The following is a 22,061-nucleotide window of genomic DNA, read 5'->3' on the forward strand; positions in this document are numbered from 1 at the left end:
GACGGTTCTGGGACGATGGTAAAAAAAAAAAAAAAAGAAAAGAAAAAGAAAGTTGGAGCTGGAGCCTTGATTCTTTTCTGGTTTTCATCACTCTTGCATCTTTTCCGATGATGTTCGGGCACCATACTGATGTTTTTGCATGCTTTATCCTATTTAGTTGAAAGAACACGCTGCTACACACTGCTCCGCATGCAAACCCCCAAAAGTTTGGGTTTTGGTGCGTTCATGCGTTGTGGGAACATCCAGCTTGATGTGACAGGCCATCTTCATCAGAAAAGTTACCCCAACTCTCGATTTGCTTAATGCTGTTTTACGGTTTCAATTTTCAAACAACAATGTATGCAACATGTGGAGGGTTTTATGGGTTGAAAATAATAACATAATACATGTATATAGTGTTGATATAAATAAATACATAACACGTAATGCAAAACTATTTAATTACATTTTAATTTGTCAGCATTAATACATTAATTAAATGAGATATTACATATATCTTTTTTTGCGTGTATGAATCTATTTGGGAGGGTCACGATTCTCCAAATCCACAATTCAATTTGACTTTAGATTTTTAAGAGAACAGATGGGTTTCTGCAGTCTCTGAATCTTCTGCATCTTCCAAACAGGTTTGTTGTTTACATAACTTTAATAGAAGATTCGCCGATCCTGCTTTTAACTTCTATTTTCTTTAAAAAAAAAAAATGTCCTCGTGTAACTTGGCTGTAGAGAAATAAATAAATAGCTCAACTTCATTCACCAAATGTCAAAAAGTGTATGATTGGTAAATGGAAACGTCGAAACAACGAACAACTCAACAACCCAGGAGGAGAGCAGCTCAGCCATGGCAGCTCACGTCTTTGCCCCGTACTTCAAACCCGGACTGAAGATACCTGAGGGCCGAACACTGAAGCAGCAGAGAAAGAAACCAACAATATGTTGTTTTTTTGACAATTTTTGTACGCTATTTCATCATAAAATTCACATTTTCCTGAAAAAATTCTGAACACTAAAACTTTCATCTTTTGATCCACTAGGAAGAAGAGAGTTATCCTCCATTGCGGTGCTGCCACATCCACGGAGATGCTAAGTGTAGATTAGAGTGGGCAGCTTGATTAGGTAAGGATTTTTCTGTCAAGGGAAGGAAAGGTAAGGGTCTGTGCCGACGCTGGCACATCCCTCCTTTCTCTTATCCCCGTACTGATTAATGGCACAGTCCTACAGTCCTGTGAAAGATCGCTGAAGCCCAGGGAAACCTCCAGAGATGAGGCTCCTGCCAATTACCTTCTTCAATAATGGCCGCTCAATGCCTGAATGACAGGGACCCTCTCCAGAGGATGTAAGTGGGCTGCTCTTTAAACCGAAGGCTTCATAAGTGGTTTGGGTGCATATGGAAACATCTGTACATGAAGGGAAGTTAAACTGTATTACTATCGCAGTGCTTCTGCTTCATGGCTCTGCCTCTGTTCTGTTCATATTTACAACTGGGTGATGGTTCAGTGAGCCAACCCTGTATTAAAAACAATTGAAAAATGAAGAAGAAAATCATTAAAAGGTGAATTTGAGACATTATGTAAAATTGAGAAAAAGGCCTAAGACCCTGAAGGGTTGACTAAACTTTTGCATGATTATCTCTGGCCATCAATTGACTCAATTTTTAGAGCTGAGACTCTGGCTCATTGGTTAGCAAGCCCGTCCTTCAATCAGAGGATTGGTGGTTCGAGCCCCAGTGCCGCTAGTCCCTTTCATTATGTCCTTGAGCAAGACACTCAACCCCTAATTGCTCCCCGTTGCAGTGTCTATAGAGCAAAAATCTAACTTGCTTTGGATAAAGTTGTCATTTAAACAACATGTAATGTAACAATAAACACGTGGCACCACAATGTGTCAGGGGGTACATCTAGAAAATTCCAGTTTTAGTGCTGAGCATTTGTAAAAAAAATTGCCCAAAAAGTAACAGATGACATGCACACAAATGACTGGAGCAAACTTTTTCTTTTTCTTTTTTTTTTTTTAAATTTTGAGGGGAAATTTGTGAGCCTTCAAGATGAGGGCATAAGGAGTTCAAACTGCCACCTTTGGAGAACTTTCCTCTGAGATGCAGATAAGCAGGTCTGAAAGGAGAGATTAGGAGCTTGCAGGAGAATCTGCTTCTCCCTCCTGATTTGGACATCCATTTTAATGGGACACTTAACACTTATTCAGTAGCTAGACCTGGAGACTCACAGGGTTCCTCCTAGCACAGTCACACTACTCCCTGAGCGGGGAAATGGTAGCCGTTGTGGGCATCAAAAATGCATTACCTATGCTCCTCCGTCCGCTCAGCATTCTCACCAGTGGCACGACTTATTGTCAGCATTGCACCTTTCTGACAATATAGCAGCAGGTAGGCTCAAGAAAAACAGGGCTGCAGAGCACTGCGCTCCAGCCCAGAGTCAAATGAGCAGAAAGAGCTTGCTTAGGAAGTGATATACTGTATCACAGGGCTCTATTTTGGCCGAGTTTAGTGCTAAAACGGAAAAGGACCTGTGCTCTTAAGGGACTCAGAATGTGTTTGTGAAGTACTACACACTGAACAAAGATGTTAGGCTTTCACAAGGATGATTTACGATTCAGTATCAGAACAGAAAGTTTTGTGTTTAATGTCTAAGGACTCGATGCTTTCCTCCATCCATCCATTTTTCAGCCGCTTATCCGGGGTCGGGTCACGGTGGCAGCAGGCCCAGCAGGCTTCCCTCTCACCCGCAACATTTTCCAGCTCATTCTTGGGGGATCCCGAGGCGTTCCCAGGCAAGCCAGGAGATATAATCCCTCGAGCATGATTTGGGTCTTCCCATGGGTTTCCTACCAGTTGGACGTGCCCGGAAAACCTCTAATGGGAGGCGTCCAGGAGGCATCCGAATTAGCCCGAACCACTTCAGCTGACTCTTTTCGACGCGAAGGAGCAGCGGCTTAACTCCAAGCTCCTTCCTGATGCCCGAGCTCCTTACCCTATCTCTAAGGCCGAGCCCGGCCACCCTACGGAGGAAACTCATTTCGGCCGCTTGTATCCGAGACCTCGTTCCTCTTTTCTTCTTTTTTTTCCAGCATACAGATCAATTCTCAACCAAAATCTCATTAATTGCTTCTCTATAGAGATACTTGCATCCTGCCTCCCTAAGTGTGGGACCATCCAATCCTACAGAATCAATCTCAAAGACACTGAAGGCATAATGTCTGGCTCTGTGATAGGAACATCAGCAAAAAGGTGGTAATTGTATATTGCTTTAGCACTTCCTTGTTATTTGCACAGTGGTGGAGAGGAGCAGGTTGTCTGAATTCACTTACGCAGAAGACGACTTTCAACGTCGTCACATTGCTGTACTGATCACATAATATGACCGTCCGTCTCATATTGGGGTATTTTGAAGTCGTAGTGGTTTGCTTATTATACAAGCGATCGGCGACAGGGGTCACACACTACGAGGCGTTTCACTTGGACGAATCCTAAACTAGCCTGTCTGGTTTTGAGGTCGAGAAAAGAGAAAACAATATGGAGTAGTGAATGGTTGAGGAGACGTGGGCGCCGAGGATTGAGCGAGCTGGAGGTAAATGAATACATGAATTAATGATTATGACTCATTCTTCTGATATTTCTCTCGCCGTGTATCTTGCGCTTCTATTGGCTTGAGGTTGCCGTTGCGGTCATTGCCGGAGAAAACAATTTTCACACAGGATTTTGACCTGTCTGCAAATATTTCACCCGCTAGATATCGTTTGAGCGTCTGCAATGCATTGGCGCATTCGCAGTCCATGACAATTCACGAAGCAGGAGCGAGAACTGGTTTGCCTCTGATGTGAGGCTTTTGTTGGGAATCTCAGCGAGAAAAAATGTGCCGTCTTAACACAAACAGTAAAGCTATGAAAGATAACAAGCCTTTTCATTCCATTGGAAGAGGCAACCTTCTGAGAACATCCCCTACACTCACACACACACACACACACACACACACACACACACACACACACACACACACACACACACACACGCACATGAGGTAAGGGATGAAATTTCAATTCCAATCATTAATCAAAATACCTTCATAAATATTGTATGCACATATTTTTAAGGTTATTAAAATAAATTGCTTTCTTTCTGGTCCTTTTTTCCAGGTGAACATGTTTATCTTAAGGTGACATCACCTTTTTCTCTTACATCCTTCTTCCCAAACTATTACCTTAGTTTGTCTTTCTTTGACAGCATTGAAATAAGCAATCCCGAACTCTCAGGAGAAAACTCATTTCAAGCCATCCAGACACAAAAACATACGGCCAATTAGAAGGAGAGAAATACTGCAACAATGGGCCTCTGTCAAATTATTTTTTCTCATTTCCCCTTTATCTCCCCAGTGACCACAGATCATTACACTCATAACATTGCTTTGAACAGCCATGTCGTGTGTCTTCGCCTTTGACTCATGTTTGATGTGGAGAGATGGTGTGTTTTTTCAACTCGCAGAGGCCAGGCACATGACTGATGGGAGCACAAGCAAGGACGGGAATCACAAGAGGAACCTGTGGTTTGACTCAAAAAAAAGGTGGCGGCGCATCGGATCTGTCAAACAACAGGACTTTTGAGATATTTCCCGATATGAACACCCACTGACCTTTGCCCTGCAACCTTTTCACCAAAGAACATTTCATTCGCAATAACATTTGCTCTCCTGTATTAGCTATGCGATTGACATTCATGTCTGTTCTTGTACCCTTACACCTAGAATATAGACTATAAGAGGCATTTTATTCAAGTAACTGTTGCCTGTCTTTGCCCTGTAAAAACAGGCACTGTAGAGGGAGTGTAGTACATTTATATTAGCATACAGTATCACAACACTTTATGGGCAGAATAGTAATGTGTTTTTCAGAGTAATGTGACAAGCGTGCATCTTGGCCCATGGGCTCAACTGAGCAATAAGAGAAGAATGAAAGGGAGGAAGTATTTAATAGTGTTTTGGTTCCAATGGCTGGAAGGTGAAAAGAAAATTAGCCGTATCTATAATGTGGTAACAAGTGAAAGTGGATAGCTTATATGGTGCCCTGCCAGATTTAACTCGAGGAACTCAAATATAGTAGAGATCATACTGGCTTAACTAGAAAAAAATATGCTTTGAACTATGTGTTCTTAATACACTGTAATTGTCTCAAATACATCCAGGAAAATTAAAGGGACTTATTTCTGTTAATTACATCATTTCAACTACTTGAAATGTCAAATAGCAATTCAACACGTGTCAACCTATAAACGGTTCAAGCCCTACAGAAGTGGCAATTATTTGCAATTAGCGCATATGGCTGCTTGCATTGACTCCCGGCCCATGTATAAATCATTGCCTTCTGACAGCATCTCTCCTATATTTAACACGTAATCACATATCCACAAAAGAGAGCGTTTCATGGAACCAGCAGCACCCCAAGCATAATGCACACTACAGAGTATCAATTGATATCTCACTTTTCATCTCCATGCAATCCAAACCTCTATACCCCCACCACCACCACTTCACAATATCTTTTAAAATCATACAACTTCTTTTTTTTTCAATTCCCCTCAAGCACAGGTATAATGCCAGGGAAAAGAGGATCAGCTTCTTTGGTTGACTTGCCAGCCAATTGAATTGTCTGCTTCATCTCAACTCAATCCATTGACCTTCCGTCTCCCGTCGACAGGAAAACAGCAAAGGTGGCGTCTGAACTCATCCACCTCTTCAGCCGGCTGATCGAGCTAAGGAAGTTATCGATACCCTTGTGTTCACACTCGATCACACCGGTAAATTACATTTAAGTGTGGAGCATAACAAACCCGTCCCTCCAAAGATAAGAATGTCATAGAATGAAAACAGGTCAATCGACAATCATCTTGAAATGTGTAATACAAAACTGTGGAACACAATCCGCATTATTACCCCTCTGGTGCTGACATGCGTGTCGCTTTTTTTTTTTTAAATGTCTGGAGTCCCAGAAGAACATAATGTGGCGAGTTAATGTAAAACAAAATGTGGCGTAGTAGATCTGCTGTAATCCCTGCAGGTATAAGCCGCCGTCTCTGCCTCCACTGATTTCACCCGTGTCATTCAGGAGCTATTCTGAGCAACCACTCCTCTCCGAGATAAGGGACTGCTTTTACAGACCTGCAGCGTGACATGGTGCAAAGCCAGGGTGTGGTAGTCCGGCTTTACATCCAGTCTCATTAAAGGATTAGGAGTTGTATTTATATTTAAAGCCGCACTAATCAATATTTTTTAGATTAACAATAGATCACAACCCAGTGTAATGTGAAAGAAATGGCCTCAAAGAGAATTATCTCCCAACTCTACAGAGCCCTTGAGCCTATTTTGGATCTTTCTGGGTGAGGGGGGGGGTTCCACCTACTCTACAGTCCAATGCAACTTGTAACAGCAACTAGCTGGTGAACATTATAAAAGCATGTACCAAGCTAATTAGCCAAGCATCCTTTATCATGCTGTAGACACAATAGGGGTAAAGACAATTTAATATTCAATTAAAGTTGGTCAAATGGTCAAAAACACAACTCTAAACAAATGTTGATGTTGCTTTGTGTCTTTTTGATGTGTAAATAGGCAACTGCTTGCTAATAGCCATACCAACTATAGAAGAAGAGTATGACAATATGTTGTCTCGCTGTCCTGAAGTAACCAAAAAATAAATGAACTACAACAAACATCAGTGTTCAGACGAAACTCTTTGTAGTCAGCATCGACAATAGGATTGACAGACTGAGGATGCAGGTGGCCGAAGAGGAGGAAATAGCTCTGCAATGTGGTGGTTTTAGAGACAACTAGTTAAATTAGACATTGACCGTGTAGGCAGCAAGGGATTACCACGTCAGCCATTCGAAGGTTGGTTCAGTGCAACTTAGCTGCACACACCTGACCCGTAGAGATACGGGTAGAGATCTCTGATCGGCTTAATAGAAAATGGTACTAATCACATTTAAGTGACAAACATCATTGACTGGTCTCAGTAATAGGGGCCAGTTGGTGTTAAATAGTTCAGGGAGGTTAATAGGCTCTGAGCTTTTTATTGATCGGCTGATTGGGACTGGTAAACAAAACATTTCCCAACAGGCCTTTGTTCCAACAGCTATGCCTTCCAATTCCGTAGATGTGGATGTGAATATTGTGCTCTGCTCACTGTGGCAAAAAGAGGCATGCATCTTTTGAAATAGTCTGTGATCCATTACAGCTACACACCCTTTACTAAAATGTACCCTAACTCAACTAATGTATTACAGGTAAATCACACCACATTACAATTTCCTTTATCTTGTCTCTTCATTCCTCCTGATGTTCTTTTTTTATTGCAATGTCCACTTGGAAAAGCTGCCCTGGTAAATGGTGATGAAATGCCTTATTTCACTTTGATATTGATACAATCCGCGCTTCCCCTTCCTCGCAGTCTTTCCAGAGGTTAAAATTACCCTGAATGTTTGTGTTCAGTCCTTCTTCAGACCAAGATAAATATTGCCAATCTAGCCTCGGCTGGCTCCTGCTCGGCTCTTACTCTGTGGCCAAAAAAGAAAAATGGCCTGCTTTCCCAAAGGGGCAGAGGCAATAGAGCTATGTGCAATGCTATCAGGGCTGTGCGACTTGGATGCTATAGTAGATATTAGATTGCACTTTCTCTCCGAAAGAATGCCATTTATCGCTCCAACCCGAGCCACCTGATTGGTGGAGATGGCTTTCTTTGTACAGATGTCAGGGGTGACATTTCGAGACATCCGCCTAAAATGGAAGGTTTGGAGTCAGTCAGCGCAATAGCTCAAATGTTGACAGCAGGGGATATGCCAAGCCCTTAGAGAACACATCCCTCAAGTGAAACATTTTTGGAGATTGGATCCACCATATGCCAGATGGAACAAGATTATGATACACTACTCGTCTACTCTGACAGCATCTGCTCTTGTGCTGGTAATCACTGAATACTAAATTTGATCACACATTTATATTTACCTGCCTGTGTATATTCAAACAAACACAAGGTCTTTTATCCCTCTTTGGCTGCTAAAAAAACACATCATTCAATGCTGATGTTCATTGAATTAAGGTTCAGAATGATCTGCTTTGCTATGATAAAAATATAAAGTTGACAGTTTTGATGTATATATTCAATATTCAAGGCAAATAAAAACTGCCATGATATATTAGATCCCTGTGATACATAATTTGAGTATGGACTTATTCCTTTATCGGCAAGTCAAGAATTGAGTAAGATTGTGGCTTCAATTGACAGCCTCACATTTCCACTATTGTAATTAGCCCCTTAGAGACAAACAGCACACAATGGAAGAAGATATCATTACTTTCTCTCACGCTGCTGTCAGGAGTCATGCATATAGTCCCAGTTGGCATCGCTAAACTAAAACCAGTGACATCTATATCCACTTTTAAAAGTGAAACACGCCATTAAAACATCAACTTGTCACTTTGTTTTGTGTCGTTGACTTTTTTTCTATGGATCTACATAAAAAAAAAGAAAAAACGCACATTTTGAACATGAATAAGCAAATGCACTGTCGTGCGTTCTCAAAAGGATACATGTGTTCAACACTAAAACTATATATATCGGATTTAATATTTCATAGGATTTGTCTTTCTCTGCTTGTCTGAAGGCTCTTGGCTGGAAATTCCCCAGATTACGCTGCTGATGCCTCGGAACCACCCTGATTCAATAATATGAAGCTAGAAGGCTATAAATGGATAGAGAAGAAGACAACAGTCTAACCACACCATTATAGAATACAACGGCATGATTTAGTACTATGAATATATCTCGGGATGCACCGACTGTTTCAGTCTGATACAAAAAAAGATATCTGGGCTTTGGGCATCGGGCGATACCAATGTTATATGAATAAGATGTATGCCTCGACGTGTGGAAGAGTTTGTAATCATTCTTTTATGTATAAGGCAACATCAGGCCTGACTTAAACATTGCTTTCTTACTTCGTCAAAATAAATGTAACAAATAAATACATCGATAAACTATTGCTAAATTGTTATTCACGGTATTGTACTGAATTCCAGTATATGATCTATATTGTATTAATACATACTGCATAAAATATAATTGAATTGATGGGCCTCATTGTAACTAATATATGGAAGCCCTTTTCCGCCACAAAAAAAATAAGACCAAAAAAATAATAATAATAATAATAATAATTAGGACCGAAACAAAAATTTGGACAAAAAAAAAAAAAATGAAGTGCCTTTTTTTTTGTTGTCTTTTTTTTCCATTGACTTGAAAAAAAGGCAACAAAAAAAAAAGTTTCCCGTTTCATTCCAGGAAATGAGAACTTGAGAGAAATGAGAACTTGACTACTGACTACAATTGTCAAAATTACAGTTACAATTATTGCGGGATAGTTCCTACATACAAGTGTTAACTGAGGAATAAAATGAACTGTTTTATGTAGGAATAGTTCTAAAATGAAACTTCTTACTTTTCTCACTTTTATATTTTGGGCTAAACTATCTCTTTAAAGCTAAGCCCACCTTAAGTGAGCGTGGAATATCGTTGTTAGCTAACCCCCTTACTTTTAATCAGCAGGTGACCAGAAAACACAAAAGCTTGCCTTGAGTCTTGAGGAGATTTAACATGTAATCAACGACAAGGAGCCTCACCCGTACACACCCTGCACTGCTATGCTCTCAGCTATAGCGTCACTGCTGACTTCACACCCATCAGCACACACACGCTCGGTATCTGAGCATGATTCTATTCATTTGAAATGCAGCTGTCCATCACCCAGAAAATCAAACTGTTTTGTGCACTGATTGTCTGGTTTGAATATGAAGGCAAACACCATGCACAAGGACAAGATGTGTTCACACCACAGTCGTCTTTGATTGTAATTGCTGATGCCACCACGAGAAGATTTACTTTTCTTTTTCCTCCTCCCACTGTGTTGCGTTGTTTTGTTGTGAGAAATGCAATGAGCCTGCATGGCCTTGAAAGGAATGATAGCAAGACGCAAACGATACCCAGAACCTCTCAACTCTTCTCGAACACCTTTTGCTGATAACGTCATAGCACCTAAAATACAAATCAAAAATGAAGCCACAACATGCTCAGCTCACGATTGAACCTAGAAGACAGGGTGCTGGGTCGTAAATGTGGATAATACAAATACAAAAAAAAAAAGAAAGACAACACATCAATTTCTTTTTAATATTGCCACGCGGGCAGTTTGGGCAAAACGCCCTTATACAGCGGGCATTCTGGCAATTTCACAATGACTACACCCAGGTGGGGTAAAATTATAGGTGACCTAAACCAGCACAACAGATGAAACCCAACAGGGGGAGCGACAGCCTTCCCAGCCACAGCGTCACATGATGTAGATAGTACATTATCAAATGCTTAAACATAAAATAACAAAAATAAAAAAAACAAGACACAACATGGATCCAGTTTATAAGAAACTTTCAAATATAATATCCTCATTCATCCCATTGGCTGTGTGGGTTTCATGAACGTGTATCCGATATGCCTCCCTTCCAAGAAGGATAAATCCCTATTATCGCCTCTCATTGAGACCCTTGTTGTTCTGTTTGCAGCCACCTATAGGTAACCCCACCTGGGTGTAGTAATTTTGAAGATCCCAAAATACACGCTGGAGAATGGCATCTTCCCCAGAATGTCTTTGTCTGGCAATATTACACATTCTAATTGGCATGCTATCCTTGTCTTTTCTTTTACCTTTTTTGTAAAAACATATTTCAGATGTATGCCTGACACAATAAACATGGTCTTGATACAAGAGGCCTACCCCAAGTAGTTCCTGTGAAAGCTTCCTGTGTGTGTACACACATTCAGTGTGTACACACAGAGGAATATGTACACATTCACAAACATCCAGTCCATTCTAGACTGACACAAGTTATTTGTTTTCTATATATCAGATTGATTTCCTTTTGTGCAGCACTCCAGATGTATGGCTGCTCTCTGCTGTGTCAGCTGTTACAGTAAACCCTGACTTGTGCATTTGAGCTCGGCTGGCCAAACACAAAAAAAACAAACTGAAATACAGCAATCCTTAAGGGTATGAACAAATCAATAGCAAGTGTGAGTTCTGTTTGTCCCATGTTGACTTACGGAATATATGATGCTTGGATGTCTTTGATCGACAGCTTGCCTGGCCTTCGTTATTGAGCAAAATTATGCACTACTCATAGTCAGTGAATATCATTATCCACTACCGCTCAATAGTTTGGAGTTACCTGCTATGTTGATGACTATTTTATAGAGATGAAAACCGGATAGTTCAGACCTCAAATGTATTATTTGCCTTTGAAGTAGTGTTGGCTTCAAAAGAAGAAGACTGAAATGATTAAAACTCATTTTCGGTAGAACTCCCCACAGTGTGAGATGCCAGGAGAGAATACTGTTGGAATCCTTTTTTCTCCCAGATGCTCTTCGATTTTGTTTTCCCGTCCAGAAAAGTGTTAGTGACCCTAGTTAATTATTGAAACACAACAGTGCTTGCATTTGCGCTCTAAATATTCTGGTTGGCTGTTATTCTTTGGGCCCTCTGTAGTCTACTCAGTGGTTAGATTGAAGAGGTTTGAACTGTGATTCGTCCATATGTTCACATTATATTCTCTGATCTAATCCCAATTGTGCAAGCCTAAAACCAATCTTCTATGTCTGTTGTGACAGTCGATGAATGGTTTTGCTGAGGGAACACACCTTTTCAATAAATAGTCCAGCATGTTAGAGGCATTATTGTGTACTTGACACTGAAACAGCGACCTGTTCCAGTTTAAACCTGCACAGTCATTGATTGAGCTTCCTGTTCTTTATTCGTATTCAACTGTTGTTCAGAAGGATCTTTGTCTCTTTCTGACCTTTCAATTGTCTGTTAAAACATGGACAGCATGTGGTTCTCCCTGTACAAAACGTGACTTTTTTTCACAAACCCTTGAGACTAAATATCATCTATTGGTGAAGAAGACATGAAGACCTTCTACAACCTAAAAACATGAAGGACAATTAAAGAATATAAAGTGGTTCTCTCAGCCTTCTGACTCTAATAAATCATGCTTTTGTGGGTGGGAAGCTCAAACTTTTGAGCGGTAATGCAGTGTGGGGTCAGATTGAACATCAGACTAAGACGCAGAAATCATAAAACGTGAATTTATTTTGTGTTGGGAGCTATAACCTTTAATAACCTCTACAGAGTCTGACTCCTACAAATTACATTTGTTCTATGTTATTTTCTTTCCTACGCCTATTACATATTATTTCTTTACTCCCGAGATCCTTGCTCTTTTAGAGGACATGTCTAAAGTAATGTGCAGTTATGTGTCAAACAACCTTTTTGTCTAAAGTGAATGAATAAATGCCACAGAAAAGGCATTTTGTTTTGTTCTAATCAACAGCTATCATGGAAACTTGAGCGTCTGAGTGGCAGTTGCTTGTTGATTCATCAAAACTTCTTACAGATTAAAATGGGTAATTATAGCGCCTTCAAATATGAATTTAAAATACTATGTATTTTGCTATATTCATATTTGAAGGCACTGTTTAATGACAATGCCTTCAAATATGAATATACTGCATTACATAGAATGAATGCATTGAGCTAAGCCGGTTGATAAAAACAAATGGCCTGCCCTGTGTCGAGAAACAAACAATACATTAATATACGCCCCTGGGACTAGTGTATGTGTTTTCTTTCTTTCAACTATGTTGCAAATTGCAATTATCACAGCTGAAGGAACCGATAAATTCTCGACCCTGTGGAACAATGGTGCTGACAATGAAGTCAACTGACTCTTTACAGGTGGTTAAGTATTTATGAGAAAGGAAAGAATCAAGATGTGTTCATCAGGATGTGTTTGAGTTCCATAAAGAAACGTCCAACACCGATTACACAAGGCAACGAAACTTCACTCAAAATCAAATTTCATCTTTAAAATTTCAGAAACCTTTCCTTTGAGCAAATCTCACACAGGCCTCTCATCCCTGGTGATAGTATGGGATGTATTTGTACTGAAAAGTGTTTACCTCGTAGACTCAAGCTTTTGTGGAATGAAGTGTTCCCTTGCAGCTGTTAAGGAAGGCATGACATCTCCTTCCATGGGCATACTTATTCAAAAGCTCTCATAACCATACATTGGTAACAAAAGGAAGCCAAAAGGCAGATGAAGCGGACAAGTTAACCACAGGGAATTCTTCCGATGCAAACCATTTTGTCTTGGATATGACAGGCCACTGAGAGGCACTTTGCGACGGTTTCAGATCAGATTGAGGGCTGCGAGCTCGGCTCAACGCAGATACCCGTCATTGTATGTATTTTAGAAACACAAACCTTTAAGTTCATGCTGGAAAACAAGTGCACAAACAAGACCCACTGTGGCATCCAATAAGGTAGGACCAAAATAGATACTTATTCTCTGTAATTACCTTCAACTAGTAATTTGTCCAATAGACAATTACCTGAGTAATGGTGATGGGTTCAATAGAGTCAAGATTTTCAGTATTCTACCCATCAATTTTCACAACAAACGGTTTGCTGTAGACAAAACATAGCATATTTTCTTCACAGGTGAACTAGGAAGGACACACTTGACTATGTCGTTGATGCAAAGCAGCTGAAACCTGAAACCTGACCCAGCCAATATTATCTATCCAGTTACAGAGCTGCAGCACCATCACTTTCAAATCTGCAGTTCCAGTCCAACCTGCGTCTCCTATTGGCCGGCAGCCTTCTATAGCTACAGTTTGCATTTGAAATTGGTGGATTACCTCAAATGTAGGACTTGTAAACTTGGTATCTTGAGAGTCAAATAGAGAGCACCTTCAACGTATCACAACATGTTTGGTTTTCATCACTGTAAAATGGTTTATTGTACTCATCTATCATAATACATGTTACTAAATGTAACTCCCCGGTTGCAAGTGATCCCTGAATGCGATCTGACAAGTACATAAGCAACTGCTTATAATAGAGGCTCCTTTTTGTTAATGCTGTGCACTTATCCAAGATATCCCAGGGCAATGTTGTCTGTACGGACAATAAATCATGCCGTAAAATCATGTGTGCCGGCCTAGAAACAAACGTAAGCCCCTGAATGTTTCCATCAGCTTCAGCCTGCGGGTTATTTTTCTTTGGGTTTTTCTGAATTTACAGGAAAAATGCTGCGATGCTCAATGAGGTACATGAAAAAGTAAGAAATGAAGAGTGATGTCGGAACAATCCAATGTACTGCGAAACTAAAAATAAGACACAGAATGAATAACACCCCTGTGGAACGTCTTTATTATTTAATTCTAAACCAAAGCCAATACCGTGGAGGCACATAAACAGATACCCCATTTACACCGAGCTACTTCATTGGAAAAAAGGATTTCAGATATGATACTGTGTAAGTACTCAAACCAGATATTGAAAAGGTGTAAATGCATCTTTCTCTCTCAGCTTCATACTTTTATATTTGTATTCCACTGAAATTGAACTGCACTGATGACCGATTGGTGGTTCTAGTGAGGATGTTGGTAATGTTGGTGTCAATGAATGTGTGAACTTTGACGCTGTAGTCGCATCTATATTTATAATATTAATTACGGTGCTGCGCTATCTATCCCCTTATTTTGTATTGCCTTGTACATACTTCTATTTCACTGTATATTCCTATATACTTAAATTCCTTTAATGAATACACTATGCTGTTGCGTTGTATATGTTAAGTGTTTTCCATATGATATGTGTGTGTGTATTCTATGTCACTTTGTTTGCTGCTACCACAAACAAATTTCCCCTTGGCGATGAATAAAGTGTACATCTTATCTATATATCTCTATCTATGTGTATATCTTGTCATATTGTCTCACATTGTTGTCTGCCCTATATGCATGGTGGCATTCAGTTTCTATCATTGGATGTTTAATAAAAGATTTATTATATCATACACCAGTAAGCTAAATAAGACCATTTCTCGAGAAATGCTCGGTTCTTTCGTCATCTTTTGCTCCTACTTCTTCTTTGTCTGCTTTAGGAATGTTGGCGCATTGTGTTCACCCTTCATGTAAGACCCGAGCCAGATTTTCACTCAGCATGGTTTGCAACACCATTACAAATGAAATTGTTTTTTTCTTATCTGGAGCTGCACATATATGGAGAGTGAAATCTAATTATATGCATTGCATCTATCCAGATGTGAAATAACAAAAGAGTCTGTGGGATGTCCTCCACAGACACACACCATGATGCTGTTAACTTCCAAGTGAAATGCAAAGCAATGGCAGGAAATCTAGCATTCATTTTTTTACTCAACCGACAACTGTAATTTGAAGCACTTTGCTGTGATCGCCTGAAGACTGTCCACGGTATCCGTGTGCTACAGTGAGCTCCCTCCCACACTTTATGACAAAACGAAGTGCTGCTCCTAGTTCACACTTCATTACCCACAGTAATGCCTCAGCACAATGATGTATGGAACGCTTCTCACTCCCGGACTCGCTTCTGGCAGGAATGGCTCGACAAACTTGTAAAAGCTCGACAACAAAAGGGTTTCAAACTATTTTATTTCCTATAAGACGAGGTTAAATGTATGACAACGTCTTTGTTTTGGCACAGATCTATCAATATCAAGATTTTTGAAGTGTGGTGCATTTGAGATGGGCTGTCTCATCATGAACAGAGAAAAACCCTCCAGACTACATTAAAGTCCCAGTCGAAAGAAATGTTGGATGAACATAAACTTACTCAAGACCAAAACATTAAACAGATTTTTTTATAAATCTTCGTGGAAGTTCGGTTTGTATTTACTTCAGATCTTCATTCACATATCAATGGCAGCATTTATAATCATATTCATGGCTCTCTATAAATAAATGTATAGATACTTTAACTTTGTCTAAACTCTTTACAAAACTACTACGAAACCTGAATTACCTTTAACATAAAGTTGAGGTTTCTGTGCTGGAATATTGTCTGATATATAAGCCGTAACCAATACTGTATATATAAGATATTAATCTGTGTTGTCACCTTCCACACAATGTTGCATCCTGACACATTTCCCTGTAATGCTGTGGATACAGTATGTGATTCCAGCGCTTGTCTGTGGTTTAGTTAGTCCCATAAGCATGAACACGAAGGCCCTGACACGACACTTACTCAGAGTTTTATTGCACCTTGTTTCTTTTTGCTCAGAGTCGTTCTCACCTGTTCAGTCTTTTCACCACTCACCTAATCCTTTCCTTCAATCACCTGAAAGAGCTCGCTCTGGGCAAAGTTAATTGGAAGTGTGTGTAGTAGACCGACTGAAATGTAGATTGAAGACACAGTAACAAAGATAAAGGGGAGTTAAGGGAGAATACAACACTAAACAGGACCAATAGCACTGTACGAATGGCAAACATAATTGAGCCTGTGTCTTAAAGGATAACAGCTACAAAATATTGATGTGTTTATGGGTTAGGAAATCAGGAAAGTTCTTCAAATTTGCAGGCTATGTTAATCAAATTTGTCACATTTGCCAAATAAATAGTCTTCTATGAGCTTGACAACATTTTTACACACTGACATGAACATAACTGCACTCAGGAGCTTTCAGAGTATTTTTCAATAGTAAAACAGTGTTTCCACCTTATAATTATAATCATCATAACCCACAATGCTGCAGGATTTCATTCTATTCATCTAACAGGTAATTATTTTGACCTTAATTACTGCATTAATAAAACCTGATCGGACACAAAAGCAGGAGCAATGTATAGACACTAAATAAATTGTAACATTACACAGACAAGCGGAATTTCATATTAAATGTCTTTATACATATTTGACCCTCTTTCCCATCAGCCTTAATGATTAAAACAGCACAAAATAGAAAGTAACTGGCTCAACTCTATTTTACCGTTTCTCCTAGACGAAGAGGTGTCACATGAGAAGTTATGAAAACCTTGTTTGAAATGTTGTTTGTTTGTCAACAGTGTATATGGAAGATCATGATGGATAATTGAGATGATGTCATCAGGATTGATAGAAGAAGCAACAATATGCTCTGTGCAAGCATGAATTTCCTAAATCTCCTACAAATTGAAGTGAATAAGGGGGAATACAGGTCTGTCAGAAGTGAATACGAATTACAACTCAGCTGAGATCAAATACTGCCGATTATCCCCCCATTAACCTACAAAAGCCTCCAAAAATGATCACATGACCGCATCAAAGTAAGTCTTGTAATAGCTCGTTGTTGACTCAGAAATCTGGAGAAGGCCGAGAATAACAAGTATCCTTAACAGTGGATAGAGCCAGTCGACAACCTCATCAGAGGGTCAGAGTAAGGGCACTTAATTACACAAGAATACTAATCTAGTTTGAGTGATGAAGTTTTTTGCTAGAAAAACTGTTGTGCTTTTGAGAAATAATTTGTTATTTTCATGCTTGCCAGAGGGGATTTGTATATCCCTAAAATCAGGGGGGAAATCCTGATGGAATGCTTGGAACGGATAATTGGCAATGATTATTGATGGTAAATCAAGAGATTACGTGCCACTACTGTAAGATTTGCAAACCAATATTAGCACATGCCCTGAACAAATCCTGTATTATGAGAGTTTCCACAAATAAGACCTCTCAGTGACCCAAAAAGTCAAGAGGAAAAGGTGGCTAATTGAAAAAGAGCTAATTTACAGCAACATGCTAAAAAAGCAACGAAAAAAAATCACCCACAGGAATTTGAGCAACAATGCCTTACTGCCATAAGTTTTACAGTTGTATCGATTGGAATTTTTCAGGGCCAATACCTGTGCTTTCGCTACTGGTCGATAACAAATACCGATCTGATACCAGTGTTGCATTAATAACTTGTATGGCTCACTGTGAGGAGGACCGGGATTATGTTTTTATGTGCAAGGCAACATCAGGCATAACACATTGCTTAGAGAGTTAGAAAAACCAATGTAACAAATAAATATAGATCTAAAAGTACTGAATGTATATGTATCAAAAAAATAGTATAGGTGGGATAGTACCAAATCAGCCTATTGTCACTGATACCTAATTCAGCTATTTTAGTATTGGAATTGCAGCTGTGAATTAAGGAAAATGAATTTTAAAAGGAAAAACAAACTTTGAGACCAAGGGGGCTGAAATGTTTCAGATATCAGACTGGGAGTCCTGGACAACAGAGATGGAGAAAACCCAATCGTATGCCATACATCAGCCCTTGGGGCGGGCAGCTGTGTAAAAGCCCTGGCGCCATTTCCAGGGAGACTGGGATTGTTAGAAGTCTGAGAAAAAGCAAACCACGGAGCAGAGGATGTAAAGCAAGCCAAGTGGGGAGATTGTCGTATTGTCGCCTGTAGTGGTGGTCCAGAGCCAGGGGAGGACCTGATGATGTCACTCTCAGAGACCCGGGTGGGTACTGCTGTCGGTGACTTGAAGAAATAAGCACAAGATCACGACAAAGGTACACCAAAACAAAGGTGCAAGCTAGAACTATAACGTTCTTCTGCTCGTCTCCATTGGATAAGCTTTTTGGTTCTGGGTAAAATCCTTTTATAAAGTATCCACCTGGAACTATTTCAAAGGGTTCTATCTTGAACTTAATATAACGATAATCATCTGTGAAGGATTCCACAAACAACCCTTTAAAAGACGTTTTACAAATAACCCTCCTATGGTTCTTCCCAGAATCCCAAAAAAAAGCGCTGCTTTTCTAGGAGGTAGCTCAAAACCAATGTTTCTCATTTTTTCAGAAACTGTGGCAATTATCAGAAGAAGCAATGTGAAGCGCCACTACGAGACAAAGCACGGATCTTTCGAGCAAACTTACCCACTCACGTTCGAAATGAAGGCACAGAAAATAAACTGAAGAGCCCAATACGATCGATCTACCATTCCTAACACATTTATTCACTTCCCAATAAGGATGTTAACAGAGCGGAGAATAGAGTAGGTTTCAATATCCAAAGATAGTAGTCCCTCCACACAATTGCCTCTCTTTTTAGAGGATGAAAAGAAAATGATATTGTGGCTTTTTTGCTTGACATCACACCTGATTTAATTGAATATAAAGCTGCAGGGCATGGACAATTCAGTTAAATAAATTTTTCTAAAATGAAGTACTTTATTGTATTTTTCAAAAGCTTTCTGTCATGTTTCTTTTTTTTAATGCCGCTCTGAGCCCTTTACTTGAAATGAGAGAAGATAATATATATTAACAGAGGATGTTATTATTTATAATTCATCCAATTCAATTTGAGAACTGATAATAAATATTGTTAAGATACAAATCAATTTAACTTTCTTCATATGATTTCACAGTCAATTGTTGTCTACGTGCATATGTTGATAGAACTGCTCGGCTACGCAAGTTTAACATTACTGTGACGTTATGGACCTTTGCATGAGGAAATTCTCCCTTTTAATTGAATATCCCTGCACGGTGTGTTCCTCACGAGGCCATGTTGGCAGCGGCTGATGTGGCGCAACACAACCCACAACAATCCTAGTTCAATATCAGTTACTGGGAGCGTGTTGGTTCGGCTGTGGGCATATCCTCTTAAGACCCATGCGTTCAACAATCTTTAAAGCACTCTTTGAAGAGTTCTTTGGATGAAAAGGGTTTTAAACGGAAGGCTTAATCTTACAACGAACAAAATGCAAAGGGTTCTAGGTAGAAAATGTGCCCTTCAAGAAGACGCCTTTTAAAATCCTTATCGGAGTGTAAACGGTAGCAGAACTCCCGGCTAACTAGTTGCATCTAATTACAGCAGCGAACAGCCCACCACAATCCAGAATGCTGATAAAAAAATATATATATTTATTTCAGGTGATCCTGAATCAAATAATCCAACAGTAAGGCAATTCAGGCAGTCAGTTTTGACACAAATCCGACAGCAAAAAAAACTGTGAATCCAGAATATTGTTGGAGAATTATGCAGCATAATGAGTTTTGGCATGTGTGTCATTTAGAATAACTATCCCAAAACCGAAAAGGAACTCTGGACTCTTTTAATTATCGAAGTATCTCTCTGCCGGTGCATTTTTACAGTCACAATTAGTGAAGTGTCAAGCACAGACTTTCAGTCAGTTTCTTCCTTTCCTAAACCCTTTAGGTTTTACTTTGTGCAGAGCCCGCCACATGAGGAAAAGTTGCTTGGTGCTGACTGTAGGATCAAAGGAACCGCTGTGCGTACCTAAATATAAAGAAGCACGGGTCAATCAAAATTGAACTGCCTTCTGAAAATAAGAGGATGATGCTTAATCATGTTGCAGCTGATATTTGTGCATTTCTGTCAGGCTGTCTGACTGCCTTACCCATTGGATTTGGCACTTGACTGAAAACCAGTATTGGCCCATTTAACCTTGTACCCTAGTAGCCAATTGAATCTCATTGTAAATGAGAACAAGTGCATCTTGTTCTGCTGTATTATACATTGAATTAAGACGGAGCACAAATGATTTGTTGTTGTTGTGTTGTGCTTAGTCTGGTGAAAAGATGATGGAGGCTGACAACGAAGACTTTGAATATTTGCACATAGCCAAAAATTGTGTTTGGTTCATTAGCAGTGTTCCTCATGTATGGCAAAATTCATCCCTGGGTTGGCATTAAATTAGTGTGCGTACTCAACTGAACTCTCAGTTAGCTCCTTGTTGGCTCCATGATTTGTTCCCCAGAGGCACAGTGCAGACCAGCCAACCATCACAGAGCTTTGAAGGCCTTCTCAACCATTTCTCTCAGATCTGAATGGATGCTCTACAGCAACTGTGTGCGACCAGATCTTAAATTTAAATTCAGCATCCAGGCCTTATCCATAGAAGTTAGTGCCTATTGTTAACGCTTCACATATTGGCGGCCGACATATTATCATACCCAAAGGTGGTACCATGGATCAAAGGCAAGTATGTACTGTTTAATATTTCTTCCTCATTACAGTATAAGGGCTTTTGATTACTGGCCTTTGTGTGCTTCTGTCAATTTGATGCAGTGATGTCCTTTGCTGTTCAGCAGGAAGTGCAATATTAATAGCAGCAGATCTTCGCTCCTGAATTAGGGAAGCACTCGATGGTGCAACACATCGAGTTTCAGGAGGTACCGCCACTGTAATTGGTCTTCGCATGTCACCTGCTTGACTTAATGTCACATGCTCCACCTTTGGGGAAACTACTGTACCCATTAGCCTATATTCAACTCACCTTTTCAATGTAATGATCCAGTTTTTCACGTTTTAACACACTGCATTACTGTAAAGGCCATAACCCGCTGGTGTAAATGGACCCAATACCCTTCTTTTAAGTGACACAATTGCACAAAGCAGCAAAAATCCTATTTCAGCTTAAGCATTATGCATAAATAAGTCATTTTAATTCATCAGTTTTAAAGTGGCCTGCATGCTTGCTTGTCGGTTATAATGTTCTGAACCAGAAACAACAATACAGTATCGGTGATTTTGAAGGTATACCAAAAGTTTTGCATTATTAAGGTGCAAACGGAAAAGATGAATACATTGAGCTTGCTCCGTGCCTTTTAACTAAAGAGCGCTGACTAATTTTAACTGAACGCAGGCTTCTGCTTAACGGATCACAAAGTGCTGTCAGCGAGCAGGAAGAGTACAATCTAACCCCCTTGTCAGTATTATGCATATGAGCCCATTATCTGCTCATTCGCAGCTCTGTGAGGATACATTTACAGTACCTGCTCCGGCGCATCCCTCGGCTCTTCTGTGAGAGCCCGAGCAAACCGACACTTCACAGGTGCCTATATATTGGTCCTATATGCTTGAGTAATTAGAGGAAGAGGCCTAGGCTTGCGTGAAGGTTGTTATTGTTTACCGTGGTTGAATAAACAGCGTGATGAGATAGGCCGGCTGACTGATGGTGCGAGAAGTACCCGGGTGCCAATGTATCGATTCACTCACACACTCAAGTCAATGAAGCAAACCGCTCTGAGATCATCCCCCCTCCCAACACCCTCAACGATCTAGTGCTAAGCTGCAAATATTGCCTTCACCCACTATATTACTCCAGCCACATGGTCAAAATA

Source organism: Clinocottus analis, unplaced genomic scaffold (assembly GCF_023055335.1).
Source record: "Clinocottus analis isolate CAN_PGR_092001 unplaced genomic scaffold, fCliAna1.0.p SCAF_18, whole genome shotgun sequence".
NCBI classification, from domain to species: Eukaryota; Metazoa; Chordata; class Actinopteri; order Perciformes; family Cottidae; genus Clinocottus; species Clinocottus analis.